The 22,321-nt window shown below is 40.3% G+C and overlaps 1 protein-coding gene across 3 annotated transcripts in view; it reads left to right on the top strand.

Annotated features, from left to right (window-relative positions):
- The window catches only part of dlc1 (DLC1 Rho GTPase activating protein), a 480,352-nt gene that overhangs the window by 187,084 nt on the left and 270,947 nt on the right, over positions 1-22,321 (top strand). The gene's annotated exons all lie outside the window — the stretch shown is intronic.

The following is a 22,321-nucleotide window of genomic DNA, read 5'->3' as shown; positions in this document are numbered from 1 at the left end:
GCTCAGTTGAGTTGCGTATATCAGAGACTTAGAGAGAAATTAAACTAGGTTCACTGACCGGCTGTATCCTTATGGGATTACAAATGATTTCCCCCCTCTTGTGTTTATCCAATTTCCTTTTGAAAGCTGTTACTGAGTCTGCTTTCATCACCCTTCCAAACAGTGCATTCCAGCCGATCACAAGTAGCTCTGCAAAAGTGTTTCTCCCTGTCTTGACTCTGTTTTTCATTGATCACTTTAAATCTTTATCGTCTGGCTATTGATTCTGCTATCATTAAAATAGTTAACCTTTATTTATTCTACCAAGAACATTCTTGATTTGGAGCATCTCTTTTCAATCTACCTTAACCTGGGCGGCACGGTGGCATAGCGGTTAGCACTGCTGCCTCACAGAGCCAGAGACCCGGGTTCAATTCTCGCCTCAGGCGACTCTCTGTGTGGAGTTTGCACATTCTCCCCGTGTCTGCGTGGGTTTCCTCTGGGTGCTCTGGTTTCCTCCCACAGTCCAAAAATGTGCAGATTAGGTGAATTGGCCATGCTAAATTGTCCATAGTGTTAGGTGAAGGGGTAAATGTAGGGGAATGAGTCTGGGTGGGTGGCGGGTCGGTGTGGACTTGTTGGGCCGAAGGGCCTGTTTCCACACTGTAAGTAACCTAATCTAATCTTAACCTTCCCTGTTCTAAGAACATAACCAACACATCAATTCTCTCAATCCCTGATCCCTGTCCTGATAATATTCAAGTACATCTTCTCTGCACCATTTTCTAAGTAATTACCTCCTTTCTAAAGTGTTAGCACAAATTGGATCCAATATTCTAGTTGAGACCTAACCAATGTTTTATAAAGGTTACCGTCCTGCTTTTGTTCCCTGCCTCAATTCATAAAGGCAAGATCTTAACAAACGTTGTTGCTGATGATAATGGTTCTGAAAGAGTTAATGTTGAAGCTACACTAAGCTCTGCTCAATCCAATGATGTCACACTAACTTTGAATGGAGAAGAAGCAGACCAGCATGAGATTCCAATGGATAGAGACCTGCCTAGTCAATGCAACATGTACTTATTGTTATTATGTAATAAACTACATTCCTGTTCTCAAGTCAAGAATTCCTTCTCATTAAGTTTCAATTTGAGTTTATCCACACCGCAGCTAATTAAATACATTCTTAAACTTAATGTACAAAGGAGGATTGACTTAACCTAATTTTACCTTTAGATCAAGAGTAGAAAAGAAGGTTGACAGCTCTTCTATCACCATGGTAGTGTCTCTACTTCTGAACTAGGAGAAGCTGCTTCAGGTCTGACCTGCTGCAGAATTACATCCCTGAATAGGTTGATTAGGTAATATTTAGTGATGAGATTTGCATCATCATTCCAGACAATGGCATTTTGATTTGATGTTGGTAAATTTCCATTCTATTTCTAAAAGTCTTTGTGAAACGTTTGATTTTGCTGTTGTCACGGTTCTGCACCCAGGGGCTGTTTAACTTGATTAATAATTTCTTTTAAAATAGCAGAAAGGGGGATTCGTGGCAGCACTCTACCCAACCGTAAACCACCATTGGTTGACACAACAGCTTTCTCAACTTGTCTTGTAATCTTCAAACATTTATGTTCTTGCACTCCCTTCAGCATTATACTATTTAGTTTATATTACAGGCTGAATCTTTTTCTTGGCTAAGTGCAAATTGCATTGAGTTTTTTGCCATGAAGGCCTCGCGAGATTTCTCACTGCATCTTTCCAAACTTGCCTTGTTACCATCCTTCCCTGCTCCTATGCCATCCCTCTTGCTCGATTCTACCACCATCTTAGCACTTACCATTCCCGAAAGACATGCCAATTGGCAGATATCCGGCAAAAGATGGTTAGCACTGAGCCTATGTCATATTTAAAGGGCTGCTTTTAAATCCAGCCTTGCCCCATTTTGTCAAGATAATGGTAGAGCAGCCACAAAGCCACTTTACCCAGGCCATATTCGCTCACACGTGCAGCCTCCTTCTCTGACCCTAGTCACTGTCTAAATGCCAGGTCATACAGTTTACTTATCCTTCGCTACATCCCATTGAAATGCTCTCTAAGCCACTGCTACCCTGTCCCCTTATAGACACCCAAATTTATTGTTGGCCAGTTGGGGAACATCACCTACTGTCAAACAATCAGACAATTTCATATTTGAGCTTTTATTTCCAGCCAGCAATGTCAAGCACAAACAAAACCAATAGAGGCTGCAGTTCTTCCCAGAATGCAAACCAAATGCTGATAACCTGGCCAATGATGGTCAGCTGTACCCAACTCTAATTGACTGGAACAGAGTGTCAATCTGTCCCTGTCTGGCTCCTAGTGCCTGATGTAGCTGAGCTCTGTCAGCTTGCTCCCCACTGCCCTCATTCTCCTCTTTTAGAAGGTTGTTCCATTCTCCCAGTTCCTCAGATCAATCTCATCGCCTCATTGCCTGCTCCAGTGGCACAGGATGATGTGACTCACCATCTCCCCTCCTACCTACAGACAGTCCAAGTAGCAGAAGGACATCCCTAGCATCCCTGTCGTCTGTTCCACCATTTCTCCTTGTACCCCCATAGCCCATTTCCGTCCATCTCCTCCCATACAGTCTGTCCATATTGAACTTTGAACTTTGACTTTGTTTGTTCTCCATGCCCCTTGAGCCCCAACATTACCCCTCAATGATCCCCACTCTGCTCCTCTATGTTCCCCATTTTGAGGCCACGGTGGTGGTCACTGTCTATAACAATCTCTCCCATAGCCTGCCAGGCTCCCGAATGCTATTCCACTTACCATGGTTCACCTTGAGCCTCCCCAGTCTCACCTCCTTGTCCCCACCATGACACAAGTGTCTGCTTCCTCCTCTCCTCCCCTCCCAACCTTGACTCCCACTCCCCCTTGACAGTGATCCACCCACTGCCACTATAGAGCCCCACTTGGACCTCCTCCAACAATCGACTGGCAGGCACCCAGGACTGTATTCCCCCAGATCTCTGACTGACTTCTACACGCAGCCCTCAGAATGACTGACTAGACTCCAACCATTACATTTACAGCTCCCTGACTGACGGTACATGATTTCCCTGACTGCTGCTGCTGGCCATACAGAACTGACTATCGCCCACTCTCTGGACTGAAGTTGGACCATACATGGTCTGAGTGGATGGCTGACTGTGACCAAATCCCTGGTACTGTGTGCTGTTTGCCTGTGACTGATGGAAATGAGACACCCTGACAATAAGCAGCCGCTCCTTGACCAGCCTGAGGATGAACCTCTGTCGAAAAGTGTGGAGCTGGAAAAGCACAGCAGGTCAGGCAGCATCCGAGAATCAATTTTTCGGGTTTCAGCCCTTCACCAGAAATGTGACCTCCACCTACTTTCTGACATAATCATTCAATTGAATGAATATGCAGTGTCTATGTTGCACAGGCAGCTGCCACATGCCGTGGGTCTTAGATTGGTGTGTCCATGTGCCATATATCAAGATATTCCACCTCCCTCACCATACCCAACCAACTTCAGACAGATCGCTCTTAACAAGAATGACAAGCAGCCTGTTTGTCCTCTAAAGCACACATCAATATGACAGCATTGACTGCTTTTGGCTGGGGCTGAAATGCCAATACACTAAGAGACACGGCATGGCAAGGCAGGGATGCTGCGAGCATGTTGGCAGGCATTAAGTGAATGAGGGCTAAGAGAGCTTGCGGGGAGTCCTGACAATCAGCCTGATCGAATCCATACGTTGGGTGCCTGTCCACTTGCACAAAGTGTCCTTATTGTTTGATTGTTGCTGTTGAGCCCTGCAATATACGTCTGTCAGTCCTAAACATCCTGTAAGTGGGTCAGAGCGGTGTCATGAGAAACTGCTCCTTGTTTATTTTACCACATTGTGTCATTTCACAATCCTCTGTACATTTAACAACTTGGGAGAACTTTAAGGAAGCAAACATAGTATACTTTACAAGAATAACTTAATTGGATGAAGGCTACCTGAGGTACTAAAAACAGCAATGCCTTAAATATTGTATCGCTTCAATAACTATATGGAAAGCGTTGTTGACTCAATTATAGGAATTTCTGATGCTAAACCTACTCTAGCTAATAAAGACCGCAAGATTAAACTGCATGTAAGATCATCGATTATGATTTTTATCTTTTAAACAGTGAAGTTTAGTCACTGGAAAATAATTATAAATTTATAAATAATAGAAAAGAAACTCCAGGCATTATTGCATGCAACATTATCAGATACAAGTTTAGTGGCAGCTAAGTAAATATACACAAAAAAAATCGAGATTCAAATTCTCCATTCATGCATCCACAGTGACAAGTCAAGACGCATAAAACATAATAATATAGTGACCATGCCCAGCAGCAAGTGTTAGTATGGGGACTGAAAGCAATCATACCATCTCACATATATGAATGAAATGATTAAGATGTCAGAAAATCAAATAAACTTTCACACCATTTTAGCATCAACAATGTAAAAATTCAACTTTAATTGCATTGCTTGAATTCTGCCACTCTGCTGTGAGCAGAACTTAACATCACAGAGAGTCCAAATTGCAAATGCCAATAAAAAATTAAAGGTTTCTGCAACTCTACATTCCTTGTTCAAGATGTCATCATGATCACTTTGCAGTTCACGTATGGGCTTCCAATCATTCTGCTCAATTTGTTTGGTTTTGCTTCTTGAAAATTTCTAGTTATTCAGGAATGTAAATGTGAAATCCATGCTTGACTCTATTGCTCCCCATGAAACACTTTGGGGTATTTTCTACATTAAAGGTACAATACAAAAGTAAGGTTGGCATTAATATCATGTCTTCCACAACATCAGGATATCACAAAAGTCCTTACATCAATAAAGTACATTTTTTCAAAATGTAGTCAGTGTTGTAATGTAGGAGTGTTACAGTTGTGGAAATTACTCTAATATAAACAGCAAGGAAAACCATATCAGGTCAAACAGCACTTGTAGAGAGAGTAACAGTGTTAATGTTTCCAGTTTGATGTGACTCTTCTTTGGAATTCTGCAGAAATAGAAACTGTTTTTCATACCACACTACAGATAAAACAGATGAATCACAATCTTGCAATCTGAACGACTCTTCATTGAACTTGATTCATCACTTTAGAAACCTTAAGCCACTTGTTTGAGATAAGAATGGAAAATGAATTGGGGGCGGTCTTATTCAACTACTTCTTCTGAGGATTGGCCAAGGATAGTGGCTCAGTGGATAGCATTGCTATCTCACAGCACCAGGTACCCAGGTTCAATTCCAGCCTTGGGTGACTGTCTGTGTGGAGTCTGGACGTTCTCCTCGTGTCTGTGTGGGTTTCCTCCCACAATCCAAAGATTAGGTCAATTGCCCTTGGTGTTCAGGGATATGTTAGTGAGGGATAAATGTAGAGCAATGGGTTTGTGTGAAATACTCTTCAGAGGGTTCTTCTGGACTTGTTGGGCCAAAGGGCCTGTTTCCACATTGAAGGGATTCTATGATACTGGTGCTAGTCAGGAAGGGCTGGCAGAGATATTTTTGTGAAAGAATAATCCAAACCTTCAATCCGTCAGCAAGATCACACACTTCTGGATCACAGAATTTGGGAAAGGATCAGAAACGTAGCAAAATAAAACTGAGTAATTTAACTATTTGAGGAAGAAACTGCAAGCACAAGCAAAAAATGCCACTCTACCACATTACATTGTCTCAACAGTACGGGTAAGAACAAAACGAGAAGGTTTTGGCAGATGCCTTCAAAGTCAACTTTTTCTGATCATTGTTTTCATGGCTTGAGATAAAATCAAGTCGTAGGGAAACATTTGGAGAATGCACAACTGCAACAGATGTTAGGAGCATCTAAGCATAGCCGGTAAGAGACATGTCTCCATTGTTTAACCTTTAATTCCCTACTCTGCATAAAATAAAGTGTTGTGATTATGTTTTCATAGAGAGAGGAATACAACCCCAATAGCTGGGAAACTCCATTCCTTAACACTGAGCATTTCCACTGAAACAGCTTCTGGGGTTCACACACACTAGATTGTAGATTGAAATGCCAATCAGTGGGCAATGCTGATTTGTCACCAGTGGTGCTATTTTGAAACATAATGCTCAAGCTAACAACTTCTCTTAACCTTGCACAGCTGAACAAGCATTTAGCAACAGGAATAATCCCCCTTTACACCCTATCCCCACCACCCAGTGTAAATCGAAGGAATCACCATCCACTTTTAGCTGAGGTGCTTGGTGACTCTTATGGGTTGATAACTGCAATTATCTGTTGGTTGCTAATGTTGTTTGAAATTGCTATAGTCTGAAGGCAGTGATGTGAGTGCAGCTACTGCAGGTTTTTTTCTGAAAAAAACACTTGGTCCCAAACATTGCTGTCATCTGCCCTTGGTATCCAGCATGGCCGGGTGAATGAACAGGAAAATCTTCTGGAAACAGGAGGAAAAAGAGAATGAATAGGATTCATCTCCACCAAAACGTTCAGGAATCAACTCCCCAGAAAGAACCTCAGTGAGAAACAGTATATCAGATATCTCCATTTTACTAAGGACTTCAGCATTAAATTTGCTACTGACTGAACTACAACTTTGGTTCAGAGCAAGAACAATGTTGCCAAAGGCTGTGAATGTTGCTGTGGCAATGACCATATTTGCATCTGATTGCTTCTCATTGAGCAGGAAATATTTCCAGTGACTTGCAGTTAGCTGTCTCCTGTTGCATAGCGGAGGACGCTAGATGCTTTATTTCAAGAAAGCTCAAGATGTTTCATACTTTCTCACCAGAGGGAAGCAGATGGACAAAGTGGATGGCTTTGTGAGGAATCCCCATGGCACAGAGCAATGTATTCCACTTTTTGGGCAATGCAAGTCAATTCAGAGATATCCTCTAACTAAAAGGGATTTCATTCTCTGAACCTGAGGCTCATATGTGACCATATACAACAAATTGTGCAATCCACTACTCAGTATCCTGATGTGGAGGTGCCAATGTTGGACTGGATGGGCAAAGTCAAAAATCACCCAACGTTGGGTTATAGTCCAACAGGTTTATTTGAAACCGCAAGCTTTCGGAAAGCTTCAAATAAATTTGTTGGACTATAACCTGGTGTCGTGTGATCTTTGCCAATAGCCTGATGATTGCTATGATGTTTGCTGCACCGTCGGTATTTGAGTCACAACATCTAACCAGAATTAGGTTACTGGGCAACAAAGGCTACTTACTGATGGCTCCAAATTCTGAGGCATAGGTCACACGTGGGCAAGATATAAAGAGGTGCTCAGTGTGGTGATGTGTGGATCACACTGCAGGAATCTACAGTACTCAGCAGAGAGGTGTAACATTCTTGACAACTGTAACATGCTGTACAGCTTTGGCACCATGAGGACAATGGAAGAGGAAGAGGCAAAGGAGAGAAAAGGAAGGAGACAACCAACAAACCCCTTTCTGAACTGACAGCCTGCTGTTGACTCATTAGTAAACACAGTCCCACTTTCTGGTTCAGCACGCTTCTCTTTTCCATTATTACAGACCATCACTGGCCAAATGCAAAAATAAAAGTCATGTGTTACAGATATTTTCTAACCAACCTGTTTCAGAAATATTATTACACATCCCCTGGAGCAGGTGAGACTTGAACCTAGGTCTCTTTTATCATTTTATTATTCACTGTGGGACATACCTCTCTAGCCAGCAATTTTATTGTCTTGGTTCAGAAATAGGGATAATACTTACTGCAGCACACGATCCCTTAAACTACATACTGTAACCATTCTATCCAAACTAATCAATGAAATCATGTCAAATTGTAGACATGCATCAACAAATTATATTTGTGCATTTTATTTTGTAAAATTTGCCTGTCTTACATGTGCCTTTGCATTTTCCAAAGATACCCCAGCTGCTGTATATAATGGCTGTAGGTGGCTGTCAGCTATCCCTGGAGAAACTGCTGATGGTCTTATAGATAACCTTGAGCAGCTCTGTCTCTGGAAGGCTAAGCTTCAGACTGCAGGATCAAGGCACGAGCAGCAGCAGTCTGAACTACAAGGGGGGTGGGAACCCAGGTGATTGAAACCCTGAGAGAGGACAACAAATCCATTCTTCATGGAGCCACTGGCACTCTCGGGGGAAATGTCTCAGCAGTCCAAGTAATGTTTTAGAGGATAAATTGCTAGATCACTCAGACACCCTGCAGGTCCCTCCAAACATGATGGCACAGTCTGTGCTTGCATGGTAACAAGATAACTTTGCATGATTTCCATCTGAGTTTCCAGCATAGGACCCGGCTATCAGTGGTTTCTGCTTGTCCTCCAATTGAAGCTAAGCCATTGGTCATGACATGCTGCATTATGCTGGCCAAAATCTTTTGATGTGTGTTTTATCAAGTTGATTCCAAAACATTTGTTGTGAAATCTTCCCATTGTCAGCTATGCCTGGTTACTCCAAATCACTATTGATGTTGTGTGCATTCTCCAGATGTTTCCCCAAAACTTGATTTTATCCCCAGCCAGGGAAACAATTATCAAGTAAAAATAAGCCCCCAAATGATTTAATTAATACTTTTTTCTTTCCTCATCAGTGGCATTACATAATCATAGAACTTCTGCCTGTAGTCGACATAAAGCAATTAATAAGTGCCAGTACATCATTGGCAGCCATTTTTATGTGTTGGCACTTACTGATAGAGAGAACATCAAAACAGAAAAATGCCTATTTTCTCCAAGTACATAGAATCCTGTGATTCTTTTTTTTAATTTGGAATGAATGTAGAGGATTTATTTAGTGAGTGTAAGATTTTAAAGTAAAATGGCAAGGAGTCCATCTTATATGCAGAAGACCCTTGCATTTTGCATGGGGTCTGCCATTCTGCTAGAAGATCCATGATTCCACATTAAAAATACAGCCAAAGTTAGCAATGGACAACATTTCTTTGGTGGTTTTGTTGCCCTTGATCCTGCTGAATAGAATTTAAGGCTATATCGTTTCCAATTATTCAGTGTTCAGTTCACTTTATATGCCAAAATAAAACAAGATCTTGTTTCTCAGAGTTGTCATGAATAATACTTTGTAAACTTGTGAAAGTAGACAAGGTGTTGTTTGAACTTCTGCAGTTCTGAAAAAGCGCCCCTGGACTCAAAACGTTTTCTCTCCACACATCCTGCCAGATTTGCTGAGTCTCTCTGGCACTGTTTGTTGCTGTTTGAACTGCTAACTACTGAAAACAATCATTGAATTTTACAGCTCAGTGACAACCATTGAACCCATCACAAGCTGCTCAGTCTCTGGAAGGGATGTCTGTTTGACTCCAATGCTCTCGCTTTTCCTGTACCTGTTTAGTTTTGGTTTTCATACATTTATCCAATTCTCTTTTAAACCTCAAATGTATTCTGTCCCCAAACTGTTACTGATAGGTTACTTTGCTTCTTTAGAAGGTAGGCATGGCATAAAGCTGTTGGTTCTCTTCCATTGATGATGATTTTAAATTTATGCCTTCGATTGACTGAGTCATGATCAGAACATCAACTTATGCCACAGAAGCATGACATGCTGATGGGAGTGTGTGACTTTTGTATGTAATTGAATAGCTTTTATTTTCAGCCAGATGTGAATGTATTGTTAGTATAAATTAATATTGATTAGTGCACTATAATAAATACGTGTTAGATCTATCAATACCATGTACATTATGTCCTGGTTTTATGAGAGGAATTGGACAAAATGTATTATGTATTGGGCAAAAATATCTTGCTGGCATCAAAACCACAGCATTCATAACATATGAAGATATTCATTCTTATAATTGTTGTAATGGATCTCTTGATATTCTTGACACTCTTTCCAAAGTAGCCATAAAATGTTGATCAGTATATGTCTAACTCCTCCATATTAGTAATTGTAGCTCTCAACACTAGTGAGGTGAGGGAGATGGATGAATCATTGGTGTAACCTAAACTTGTTTTTTCTCACAATGGTGTTACAATCATCTCATGGAAGTTTCTTGATTGAAGTTATTGAACCCTTTCCAGCCTGCAATGCTGCTTAACTAGAGGGAGCTCCAACATAGCATTTCTCAAAGTAGGAACAGTATATTAATTTTTATTGCTGTGTGGTGTGTCTGGATGCTTTAAAGATCACATTAATTGCACCAAGTTACCATTTTGACCTGAGATTCTTTTATGGAAAGTGTTTGCATTAACAATCTCAAGGATTGATTTCAAAGGTAATGAGGGAAAACAAGTGCCCTTTTCTCCAGGTTCTGAAAAGATGCTGCAGCTTGAAAATGCACAAATATTTCTCAGTTTCATTCTTTTCTTATTCTAACCTTGAAATGATCAGCACACAATGTACACCCGTATATATTGCATCTTTATTGTAATTTGAATATTTACTTTTTACTGCACTTGACACCACAAGATAATTTGGCCCCGTTTTTGAAATTTGCCTTCCAATTTGATTGAAAGCCTCTACCCCTGGAGCATTAAGACTTTGTGTTCTCTCGGATACCTGCCTGCGAGGGGAAACTGTAGCCCAGAACCTTCACACAGAGCTGCTGACTGCCCTGTGCCTGCTGATATTGTTGATTTGTATTTTGATTTTGTTACCAATGTTTCCCACTAACTATTCACCATACTTCTCTCCCCCATCATCACCAGTCTCCCACACCTCCTGCTCAAAGTTTATGTGTTTTTTTTTCAAGCTATGTAAATTGTTGAAGCAGTTTCAATCATTGGATAGCTCTTCTTAAGAATGAACCAGGGTTCAAGTCCTGCATGTTCCAATAAGATCGCTGAATAGATTGATCAGAAAATGTTCCAAGAACCAGTATGGGCAGAATGGGCTCCTTTTGTGCAGTATAATTCTATGAAGATATCAGGTTTGATTGACTGTTGATCTCAGCACAGTGTTCTGCTTTGCAGTTTTCATAGTCCAGAAACAGGGAATCAATATAGGGTTTTCATTCCAAATCACTTTTCAAGTAACTCATTGTTAGATGTTACCTGATGGCAACAGTAGTCTGATTATGATATGATGTGGACAGGGGTTGTCAAGGTCAGAAGTCACACAACACCAGGTTATAGTCCAACAGGTTTACTTGAAATCACAAGCTTTCAGAGCCCTGCTCCTTCATCAGGTGAGGTGTCTATAACTTATGACAATCCATGTGACTTCTGACTTTGATTATTATATCACATGGATTGCCCTTACATGGTCAGATGTTAAATCCCGATCACCAAGTTGTCCGGTGGAAATTTAAATCAGTGTACTATTATTATTTATTTCACATAAGCACATCAGGTATATATATAGTCTAAAGTTAGTTTTAGTCATTTATAACGCCACCTAAATCAGGCATTAGGCTTCACCATATGGGCAAATCAACAATGTTTGTGAAATTTAGGTATGTGAAGCCAGAATCTGTGCTACGCATGTTCACCTATTTGTGCCGAACCAGTGATACTTAAATATCTGAAAGGAATTGTTAGAAGCAATCAAAGCAGATGAGGATTTTTTTTTTGTGTGGGTCCAGCCGAGAAGCTGACCTGCTGCTGATTCAACGCCCCTCGTGGGATTATCGCCACCCAAGACCTGAACTGCTGCTGGCTTAAGAGTTTAAGCATATGAGTTCCTGCCATGCCACTGGCAAGCTGTGGTGGTGGTGCCCAACTGCTGTCTCTTTGGCAGTGTTTCCACCCTTCTTCATGGCAACTATCTGCACATCAACCAGACTACTCACTGCCTTGGCTTTGCAATTGACCCTAAGGTGGACTTCAATCACATATGCTTAAACTGCTTCCCTAAAGCTTTTATTTTCACCTTCATAAAGTTGTCCAATTTATACCTTTTGCTGTTCGTCTGCTGCAGACACCGTCAAGCATCATCTCTTGATTTGGTCATTTCGATACTCTCCTGGCTAGTCTCTTATCTTCCACCAGATGTAAGCTTGAAATCTGCTGCCTGGAACCTAGTTTGCACCTATTCCTATGCATCTACCAACAAGAATGCTGGAGAAGCTCAGCAGGTCTGGCAGCAGCTATGGAGAGAGAGAAACAGAGTTAACATTTTGAGTCTGCTGTGATTTCTTCAGAACTGAAAATTGTTGAGAAATGAATTTTCTTTTTGAATTGGGCCTCTGCCTCTGTCAAAGGAATAACAAATACTTGTTCCAACATCTTTCAATTCTTAAGAAGAGTCAGGCTGGACTCAAAAAGTAAACTCTCCACAGATGTTGCCAGACCTACCAAGTTTCTCCAACATTAGGTTTCTTTAAGATTTCAGCATCCATAGTATTTTGCCTTTATCCTGAACTATACTGACTTCTGTGCAGACAAAGCCTTGATTTTAAAATTCTCAGCTTTATTTTCAAATCTTTCCATGATATTGTGTCTTCTTACCTCTACGATTTACTCCAATCTCGCAGCCTTCAGAGATTACTGTTTCTCTAATCCTAGTCTATGGTACATTCCCAATTTGAATTATTTCATCATTGCCTTGCCTGCAGTTGCCTCGGCTCTAATCTTTGGCATTCCCTCTATAACCTGTCAATGGATGATTTTTGAACTGATAACTCTTTTACCAAGTTTTTGGTCAGTTACCTTGCTTCATCCCTATTTGGTTCTGTCAATCTTCTTTCAAACTGCTGTTCTGAAACACTTGCAACTCTTTTAAATTAAAGACAAGTTAGATGTAATAGTTGTAGTTGATGGTGTTGTAGCCAGCAGCAGTGAAATGAGATGTGAAAGTGAATTTAGCTGAGACCGTATGGGCTGGTGTATGGAGTCATTACAATTATCACTTGGTGTCAATTAGGACACAAATCGAATTTCTCAACAACTGGCTCAGCTTGCCCAGGAGGAATGTTCATTCAAACAAGTTTGTGAAAGATTATATTAGAAGATGCATGCAACAATATCAGCTAATGTCTCAAGGAGGAAATAAAGGAAAGAGCTATCTTCATAAAGTGCCCTTCACAACTGCAGGACCTCCTGCAGCTCTTTTGAAGTATAGTCAATATTGCAATATTAAAAAATGTGTCGACAATATACAGCAGCCAACTGGTACACAGCAGGTTCCCACAAACAGTCAGGTGAAATGACCAGATGATCTGCTTTTATTATGTTGGCAAAAAACAGTAACAGGCATAATTCACAAATAAAAACAGAAATTGCTGGAAAAGCTCAGCAGGCCTGACAGCATCTGTGGAGAATAATCAGAGTTAATGCTTCAGGTTTAGTAACCCTGCTTTAGGCAAAATTCCCCAACCTTTCTTCAAAGTAGTGGTATGGAATCTTTCACATCCACCTTAGAGGGAGTCAGGGCAGTTTAAGTCTCTTTTGAAAGATAGCCCCTCCCATGGTGCAACACTACCTTGTACACCAACAAAGTGTCAGCATGGATACGTACGTTTAAATCCTAGAGTGGGATTTAAACTTACATCCTCCTGAATTAAAGGCAAGAAAGATATCAGATGAGTGACTGCTTGTACAGAGTGTAATATTGGGCAAATCACACAGGAAGAGACAGAAGTCATTCAGATCTGGCAACAACACTGCAAAGAAAACCTCTTGTAATAATATCATGGAATGACATTTTAATGTGGGGAATTCTTTCTAGAAGGTGTTTAGATTGGGTTTTCCAAGTGCAACGTGTATTAAGTATATTAATGTTACGACATAGAAATGAGGTGAGATCACAGTATTGCACCGAGTCACTTTTAAATTCCAATGAAAAAAATTAGGGCAAGGCACTTGCTTTGATACACTTTTTGTCTTTGTCCATATTTCAAAGTTCAGGAATAAACCAGGAGTTTGTTTTACGCACCAAACATCTTAGATCCATTTACAAAACTGTTTGTAGGACACACAGCAAAGTCGCCTTGAAGTATTTTGACATCAATTTACACAAAGTCCCAAAGGAATGCAGTGTAGGTATTAGCGTGAGGAGCTCAGTACAGACTGAGGTCCTTCCCTTCCTCATTCCTGTATGGCGACAGTAGTTTCATAATAACAAACATCCTGGGTAGCCTCACCTTAACTCAGCCCTTTGTTCACTAAATCTTCCAAATTATCAGAAAATCTGACTTGTGCTTGGCAATAAAGGCACCTCAAAGAAATAAATTCTACATTTCCTGTGCAACTTGAGATATGTTTTGCTGGAGAGGAGCAGTTATAACTTTTCAAGTTCACAGATTCCAGGGTTGAAAATTCTTGGGCCTTTAAATTGTAAGTTAGGCAATAATACAATGTATATGGATATATAAAAGGTAAATCTTGACTTTGTTCAATAACATAAAACAGGTCATAACAAATCGATCATTCCTTTTGCATTTTTCCTGAGTATTATTTCCAATAACACTAATATATAGTGTTCCTCCTGTATTTATATACGTCCACAATTACCACTCTTCACCTTCTGTCTGACCTTATTGTTTAACATATTTTATTCTTTCCTTCTAGTATATTCTTGTCATTCCTAGGATAATACTTGTTAAACTTTGCTGCAACCTTAGCAACATTCAATTTGTTCTTTTGGCAACAAAATGGATACATTTTTCAACATTCAGGTTATTGATATATGCTGTGAACAGCTGGAGGACAAGCACTGATCCCTATTCGTCACTGTCTCCACCCCAAAAATAAAACATTTATTCTTAATACCTGTTTCCTGTCTCCTAACCAATTCTCAATCTAAGCCAGCATTTTATCACCAATTTCATGTCCTTTGACTTTCAGAATAATCTCTTAAGTGTCACTTTATCTGAAACTTTCTGAAAATCAAAATACACCATATTCACTGATTCTGCCCCAACTATTCACGGTTATATCCTCAAATAACTCCAGTAAGATTATCAAACGTGATTTCCCTTTCATCGATCTATGTTGGCTTTGTGTAATCTCACTGGTATATTCAAAAGGTCCTATTATAACATCCTTTATCATAGATTCCAGTGTTTTGCCTACTGTTGATGTTTGACCATCAGCCTTTATTTCCCAGTTTCTTCCACTCTCCTTTTTTAAAATAGTGGGATAACATTTGCCACCTGTCAATCTTCTGGGACTGTTTCAGAACCTATAGAATTTTGGAAGGTGACAATCAATGCTTCCTTTATTTCCAAGGTCATCTCCTTTATTTCCCTGGTATCTGAATGATTAGACTCTAAGGACGTATCAGTGTTCAGTCCCGTTAATTTCTCCAGCACTTTGTTTAGTGGTACCAATTTCTTTGAATTCCTCTTTCCAATAGACCCTTGCTTCCCTAACATTTCCAGGGAATTATTTGCATCTACGCCTGTGAAGACAGAACTAAAATAATTGTGTAATTGCTCTATCAGTTCCTTATTCGCCTGTTTCACACTGTAAGGGGCCTACACTGGTTTGCATTAATATTTTGCTTTTTAGATACTTATAGCAACACTGAGCATCTGCTGTGATGTTTCTTGCACATTTAAATTTATATTCTATTTTCCTTGTTTAATAACCTCTTGGTCCTCCTTTGCTGAAACTTAAACTTCTCCCAGTCCTTAGGTTTATTACATTTTCGAGTAACTTCATATGCCTCCTGTTTGGATCTAACACTAACCTTACTTTTGTTTTTGTTAGCTATGATTGGGCCACTTTTTCTGATGTGGTACTGACATGGGCCATGACCTCTGGCTATTCTCCCTCCCTCTGCAGAATCTCATGAAGCTAGTCAGTGAAATCCTTGACCCAGACGCTAGGTTTCAACATGCAAAAAAGGTTATTTCTCCCCTTTATAACAGAATCCCCTATTACTATTGCTCTTCCACTATTTTTCATCCACTCTTATGCAGCTGAGCTACTCCTAATCCCATGGAAGTGGCTCTTGCTGCATTTCCCTGAGAAACCAACTCTACCAGCAATATCCGTTAGAGAGTGTGAAGGCCCCCAAGGGATTCCTGCACTATTTGTCTTGAAATGTTATTCTATCTGGCAGCATTTATTCAATTTGTTCCTGTGCACTTTTACCTGCTATGTGACCACCTCACTGTATGTTTAATCTGTGAAGATATTATTCTTGTAGATACTCTACACAGACACCAGTCACTGCTCCAGATCTAAAACATGGATTTCTAGTAGCTGCATCTGGAGTGACTTTCTGCACACGTTGTCACCCTGGACATTGGAAGTGTCTCTAATTCCCCATATCACACAGGAAGAGCCTTCCATTGGGCCAAGCTGCCCTGTCATGACCACCCTTAAACAACCCTCTTTCTGTTGACTTCCTCTAGTTCAATGATTATTAAATGTATACCAGTGACTTTAATTTATTCCTTCTGCTTTAACTTCTTTCGATCTAAACCATTCTCTTCCAAAAACTGGACAGTAGATATAATTACATGGTCTCACTTATCGAGGCAAACTCCTGCCTCATGCTGGCTCCTAGATCTCATTTGATGAGTTTATAGTTTTCCCTGCAATCCCAATCGTCACCCCTCATGTGAACTCCTGGTCTCCTTCAAGATGTAAAAAGAAAAGAAAAATTTGTCACCTTATCCTTCTTTCTGAGCTGCGCTCTCACCAATCACAGACTGACCATTCTGCACCTGAAGCACCAGCAAATGCAACTGGCAAATTTGTTGTTCTTTCATGTATTAGTGCCTCTAACAGTGCCCTGCCAATCATGTTATGGTAAAGCATGTCATGAAAATCATCACAAGGAACTTATTTAAGACCTTCATATTTTTCTTCTCCGTTTTAATTATACACCAATAATGTTAGCATATTATTGCCACTTAAGTAATGTTTGCCCATATTTACATCAGCCTACATTCCACTTTCCATGATGGTAATCAGGAATAAAGGTTCAAGCGTCAGCAACTGCACAGCAGCAATTATATCTAATCAGATATTTGAGCCTTAAATGTATCTTCACAAATACATGCATTTTGTTATCTCAGTCAATTTTGCAACTGATTGCACTGACAGCTCAGTTGTTTTCAGAGTCGAGTAATTGACTAAAGATCATTTTCAATCTCATTCTGTCATTTTATGTCAATCCTCCGGCTGGCACTCAAGTGAATTCTCAAGCCTGACCTTTACTAAAATGCAGCCTACTTGTGTGAGAAGATTTATTTATTTTCTTATGAAATGTTGCTGCCCTTAATCCATCTGAATTTGTACTGAGATTGTCTTTCAATTCTCTGGTCCATTTTTTTACCTGAGTTTTAACTGGAACAAAATCATTCTATACTGTTGCCTCTTACCATTAGGAAGTTATTATTCATCAACACAGTTCATTTCATGAGACTGGGTCTCTTTTACATTTGCCTCCAGCTACATCTTGTTGTTATGCCACTTGTAAGAACTCCAAACAAAATAGCATGATGTTTCTCAGATCAACTTTTGAATGGGTCATGCTTAGTCCTGGAAATGTTAAAGTAGCACACGACAATACCATGTGATGGAATGACTGCTACTTTCTACGTGGCAGCCCAATTAAATTGTCAACAAGCCCACTAGTATTTTGCAATAAATGAAATAGATTGTGTCCATTTTCACTCTCAGTTAATGCTGACTGCCACCATAGAACTTGTTCAACATCCAGGACTAATGCCAATACAAAGAATAATTCATACTGCTGCATAGCTGACCCACGATATAAACTGATTCAACCCACAACACAACCTAAAAACAGTAGAACCAAGCAACCATTTTATCACATGCTCCACAGCAATAGAAGCAAACAACATATGAAGTAAGTGTTTCCGCAAAAGTTTCTCACCCTTTCACATTTAGCTGCATATGGTCTCAGCAGCTTAGGTTATCCGGCTAAAGTGGGACAATCTGAGTAAAAAAATCACCTCTGATAGGTTTTGATTCAGAATTGTGGAGATTTGTTAAATTCTTCCCTCATTGCTGACAACATTTATGGATGCTTAATTTGTGAAAAATGGTCAGTCAATTTTGGAGTTCTTTTAATTACTGAAGAAATATTTTTAAGAAAATCCCATTGTCGACATGATTTGATGCCACACCAAGATGTAATTTCTCTCCAGGAAGAAAGAACATTACAGATGTTTACAGTGTATAACACTGAAAATTATACTGCTTTCTATAATTTAAAGGACTTCATTGGCTGTGAAGCATTTTGGAACACTCTAAGACTGCAAGAATTAACATGAAGATGTGAGAATACAGCATTATGAATCCTGAGTCTGAGGTTTATGAGGACTGGTGCCAACCAACCCTTTCCTGAGAGTACCAGGCAGCAGCCATTCCAGTTAAACAAATCACAACTACAACATGCTGCAGGCATCTGGAAGTAGAAGAGAGTGGCACCTCTAAGCCTCAGCAGAAGGAAGTCCTCTCCTTGAAAGCTGGTGGCCATGTTGAACCATGACCTTTTAAAAACCTGACCTGACTCCATGGAAAATGCTGAGAATTCAGTCCTGCCTATTGCCATAAAGGAGCTTGCCATGTCATGAATGCAGGGTGTGATCTTCCCCATCCAAAACAAGCCTGCACCCTTAAGAAGCACTCTTGAAAATTGAAAAGTGCAGACGTGGGGTCAGAAATCCAGAAATCCAGAAATCAAACTACCCATCATTTTATAGAGCTCATCAAAAAATCTCATGCAAAATCTGGCCCTCTGCTTCATTGGATCACATTTAAGCTCTGCAGTCCTGCCACTTTCAGTCAAGGCTGGAGGTAGACATTAAACAACGAATATAAGCTGGAGGTTCCACGCATATCCCATTCTCAATGATGGGAGAGCCCAGGACATCAGAGCAGAAGTCAAAGATGTCAGTTCTGACCAGATCCCAGGCAAGGTTTTCCACATCATTACAACTCCAGACAAGGTACACGATTGTCAAGTGCCCAGGAAGCCATGATGGATCATCTACTAAAGCTGGATTGATATGCGCATATCATGATCATGGATCACCTACAGACATGTTGTACTTTAAATTCAACTTGTGTATGCTAATAGATGATGGCAGCAGCCAAACAAATGACCATGGACATAAATTTAGTGGCAGTTTGGTCTGAAACTCTGGAATGTGCAGAGTAATGAACTGGCCTCGCTTTTTTTATGCATTTCCCCTGGGCTGCACGGTGGCTCAGTGGTTAGCACTACTGCCTCCCAGTGCCAGGGATCCAGGTTTGATTTCAGCCTCAAGCAACTGTCTATGTGGAGTTTGAACATTCTCCTTGTGTCTGTGTGGATTTCCTCCCACAGTGCAAAGATGTGCAGGTCAGGTGAATTGGCCATGCTAAATTGTCCATAGTATTAGGTGCATAATGCAGGGGAATGGGTCTTTGGAGGGTCAGTGTAGACTTGTTGGGCCAAAGGGCCTGTTTCCATACTGTCAGGAATCTAATCTAATCACAAGGAGTTTACAATTGATCCATTCCCTGTGGATAGCTTTCTTTCAGACCAAATTATATCTCAAAAGGAGCCAATTTAAACATAATATAAAACAAAGAAGTACAGATGTTGAAAATCTGAAACAAAAACAAAAATTACTGGAGAAACTCATCAGGCCTTGCAGCATCTGTGGAGAGGAAAGCAAAGTTAATGTTTTGAGTCCAGGGACCCTTCTTCAGAGATGCTTCAGATTCAATGACTTCCTTAAATTCATAGAAGAGTATTTGTTACTAAATGCAAGAATAATAAAACCACAACACGCACAAACAAATTAGAAATGACACTTGAGTCCAAAAAGGATAAAAGTTTACATGATGTACAAATCAACCTCAATGAGTTGTTGATGAAGAGCAGATAGAAGCTGCTGTTATATTATGTTATTGGTAATGTTGGTGTTGATAGTCGAACAGAGTCAAGAGTGTGATGCTGGAAAAGCACAGCAGGCCAAGCAGTATCCGGGCATATGCCCAAAACATCGATTCTCCTGCCCTCGGCTGCTACCTGACCTGCTGTGCTTTTCCAGTACCACACTCGCGAGTCTGATCTCCAGTATCTGCAGTCCTCACTTTCTCCGAGTTGATAGTTGAACAGTCAATTTTGACATTACTGGCTTCACAATTGATTGGAAATCTTTTACTTTGATTCCTTTTGACAGTGGTTTGGAGCTGGGAGAGTGAGAGAGAGTACAGGGATGTTTTAATGGTTGTTCTCAAAGCTGTCACACTCACACCACACTAGTCCCCAAACCAGGACATTAAGTCACCAAAACATGCAGCTGATGGTTGAAGTTCGTTTTTCATTGCTGTCCTGTGTGTTTCGTAGTGCAGAACCTTTGTCTAGACTGCTGTCCATTTTTAGGATAGCTTTGACATTACAGGAGTTTGCAGTTCAGTTTGTAGTACATCAGGACATTAACCCTGAAAACCTTCCAACAATAGTGCTGAAGACTTGTGCTCCAGATGTAGCTCTGCCTTTATCCAAGCTTTTTCTGCACAGATACAATACAGGAATCTACCCAAGGTGGAAAATTGTGCAAGTATGCCCTGTACGCAAAAACAACAAGGCAAATCTAACACAGCCAGTTGTCATCCTGTCAGTCTATTCTTGATGATAATGAAGTGTTGGAAAAGTTTAGTGAAAGTGCTATCAAGCAGCACTTGCATAGGACTACTGATCACTGACACTCAGTTTAGGTTCTGCCAGGGCCTCTCAGCTCCTGACCTCATTACAGCCTTGGTTCAAACAGAAGTGTTGAATTCTAGAGGTGAGGTAGGAGCAATTGCCCTTAACATTCAAGGCAACATTTGACCCAATTTGGCACCAAGGAGCCCTAGCAAAACTGGAGTCGATGGCTATCGGGGCCAAACTATCTGCTAGTTGTTGGAGGTCAGTCACCACAGCTCCAGGACATCTCTGCAGACGTTCCTCAGGTTAGTGTCCTTTGCTTTGTCAATAGCTTTTCTTCCATCATTTAGTCAGAAGGATGTATGTTTACTGATGATTGCACAATGTTCCGCATATACTGATGGAGTCCATGTACATATGCAGGAAGGGCTGGACAACATCTAGGTTTGGGCTGATGTAGTAAGTAACATTTATGCCATACAAGTGTTAGACAATGATCATCTCAAAGTAGGGAAAATTTAACTATCACCCTTTGACATTCAATGTCACTTCTAGCACTGAATCATTGGGGTTACCATTTACCCAAAAGTGAACTAGAACAACCATATCAACGTATGGTTACAATAGCAGGTCAAAGGCTAGGACTTTGTGGCAAGTAACTTAACTCTAACCTCCTGAATGCCAGTCCACCATCACAAAACAAAGTCAGCATGTGATGAGCTAATCTACACTTCCCTGGATGAGTGAAACAGCCAAAACGCTCTCGAAGCTCGATGTCAACAACAACAAAGCAGTCTATATGTCTGGCATCCCACCACCTTCAACATGCATTCCCTTCACTACTGACACACCATGCTCGCAATGTGTCCCAACACAAGATGCACTTTAAGCCAACAAGGTTCCTCCAACAGAACCTTCCAAACCCACAACCTTACCAGCTGAAGAAGACAAGTGCAGCAGATACTTGGTGACACCACCAACATGCAAGTTCTCCTCCAAACTATTCATCATCCTGACTTGGATGTTACTGGATAAAAATCCTGGAATTCCTTTCCTAATGGAATAGGTGGTGCTCGTACACCTCAGAACTGCAAATATGAAGAAGGCAGTTCATTACCACCTTCTTCAGGGCGATTTGAGATGGGCCTTGCCAGTAATACCCACATTCTATATACAAGTAAAAAAAACTCAGTCTGAAGTCAAAATCAAATGTTTTCTAATACTATGTAGGGTCACTGTTCACAGTAACTGAATACATGAAATTCCATTGTTATTACAGAGAATTATCACATTTTACACATATTTTTCACTAGTGTTTTGGAATTATATTTCATTGGCATTCACTTTGTGATTCATATGGAGTTTGGCCAATTTACAGGTCATTTGGCCTCAGCAATCATTTATAACAGTGTTCTGGCTCATTTAGAGGTGGTTTCTTATAAATGCAAGTCTCTGATACTAAACCAGTCAATGGAATTAAATAGTCATTGTCTGTAAATTAAACTTCATTACAAACCAGATGCCTTCCTCTCAGTAACCTTACTGATTTATCCATGACTGGGAACTAAAAAGAATTGCTGACCCAGAGTCTCTCTCACATTCATCACTCACTATAGATGTGTTAGAAAGATTTGCAATTTTACAATCAACCTGTTTACATTCCTTGGTCATCAAGTCTTAAAGTGGGACTTGAACATAGAGCCTCTGGCCTAGACATAGTAAAGCTACCCATTGTGCTACAGAATTTTCCACATAGCTAAAAAGTTAACTTCATATATAAAGCAACAAG

Source organism: Chiloscyllium plagiosum, unplaced genomic scaffold, assembly GCF_037043375.1.
Source record: "Chiloscyllium plagiosum isolate Xiang-an unplaced genomic scaffold, Cpla_swu_hap1 HiC_scaffold_1, whole genome shotgun sequence".
Lineage (NCBI taxonomy): Eukaryota > Metazoa > Chordata > Chondrichthyes > Orectolobiformes > Hemiscylliidae > Chiloscyllium > Chiloscyllium plagiosum.
Note: the sequence above shows the minus strand (reverse complement) of the source record. Positions and strands in the feature narration are given on the sequence as shown.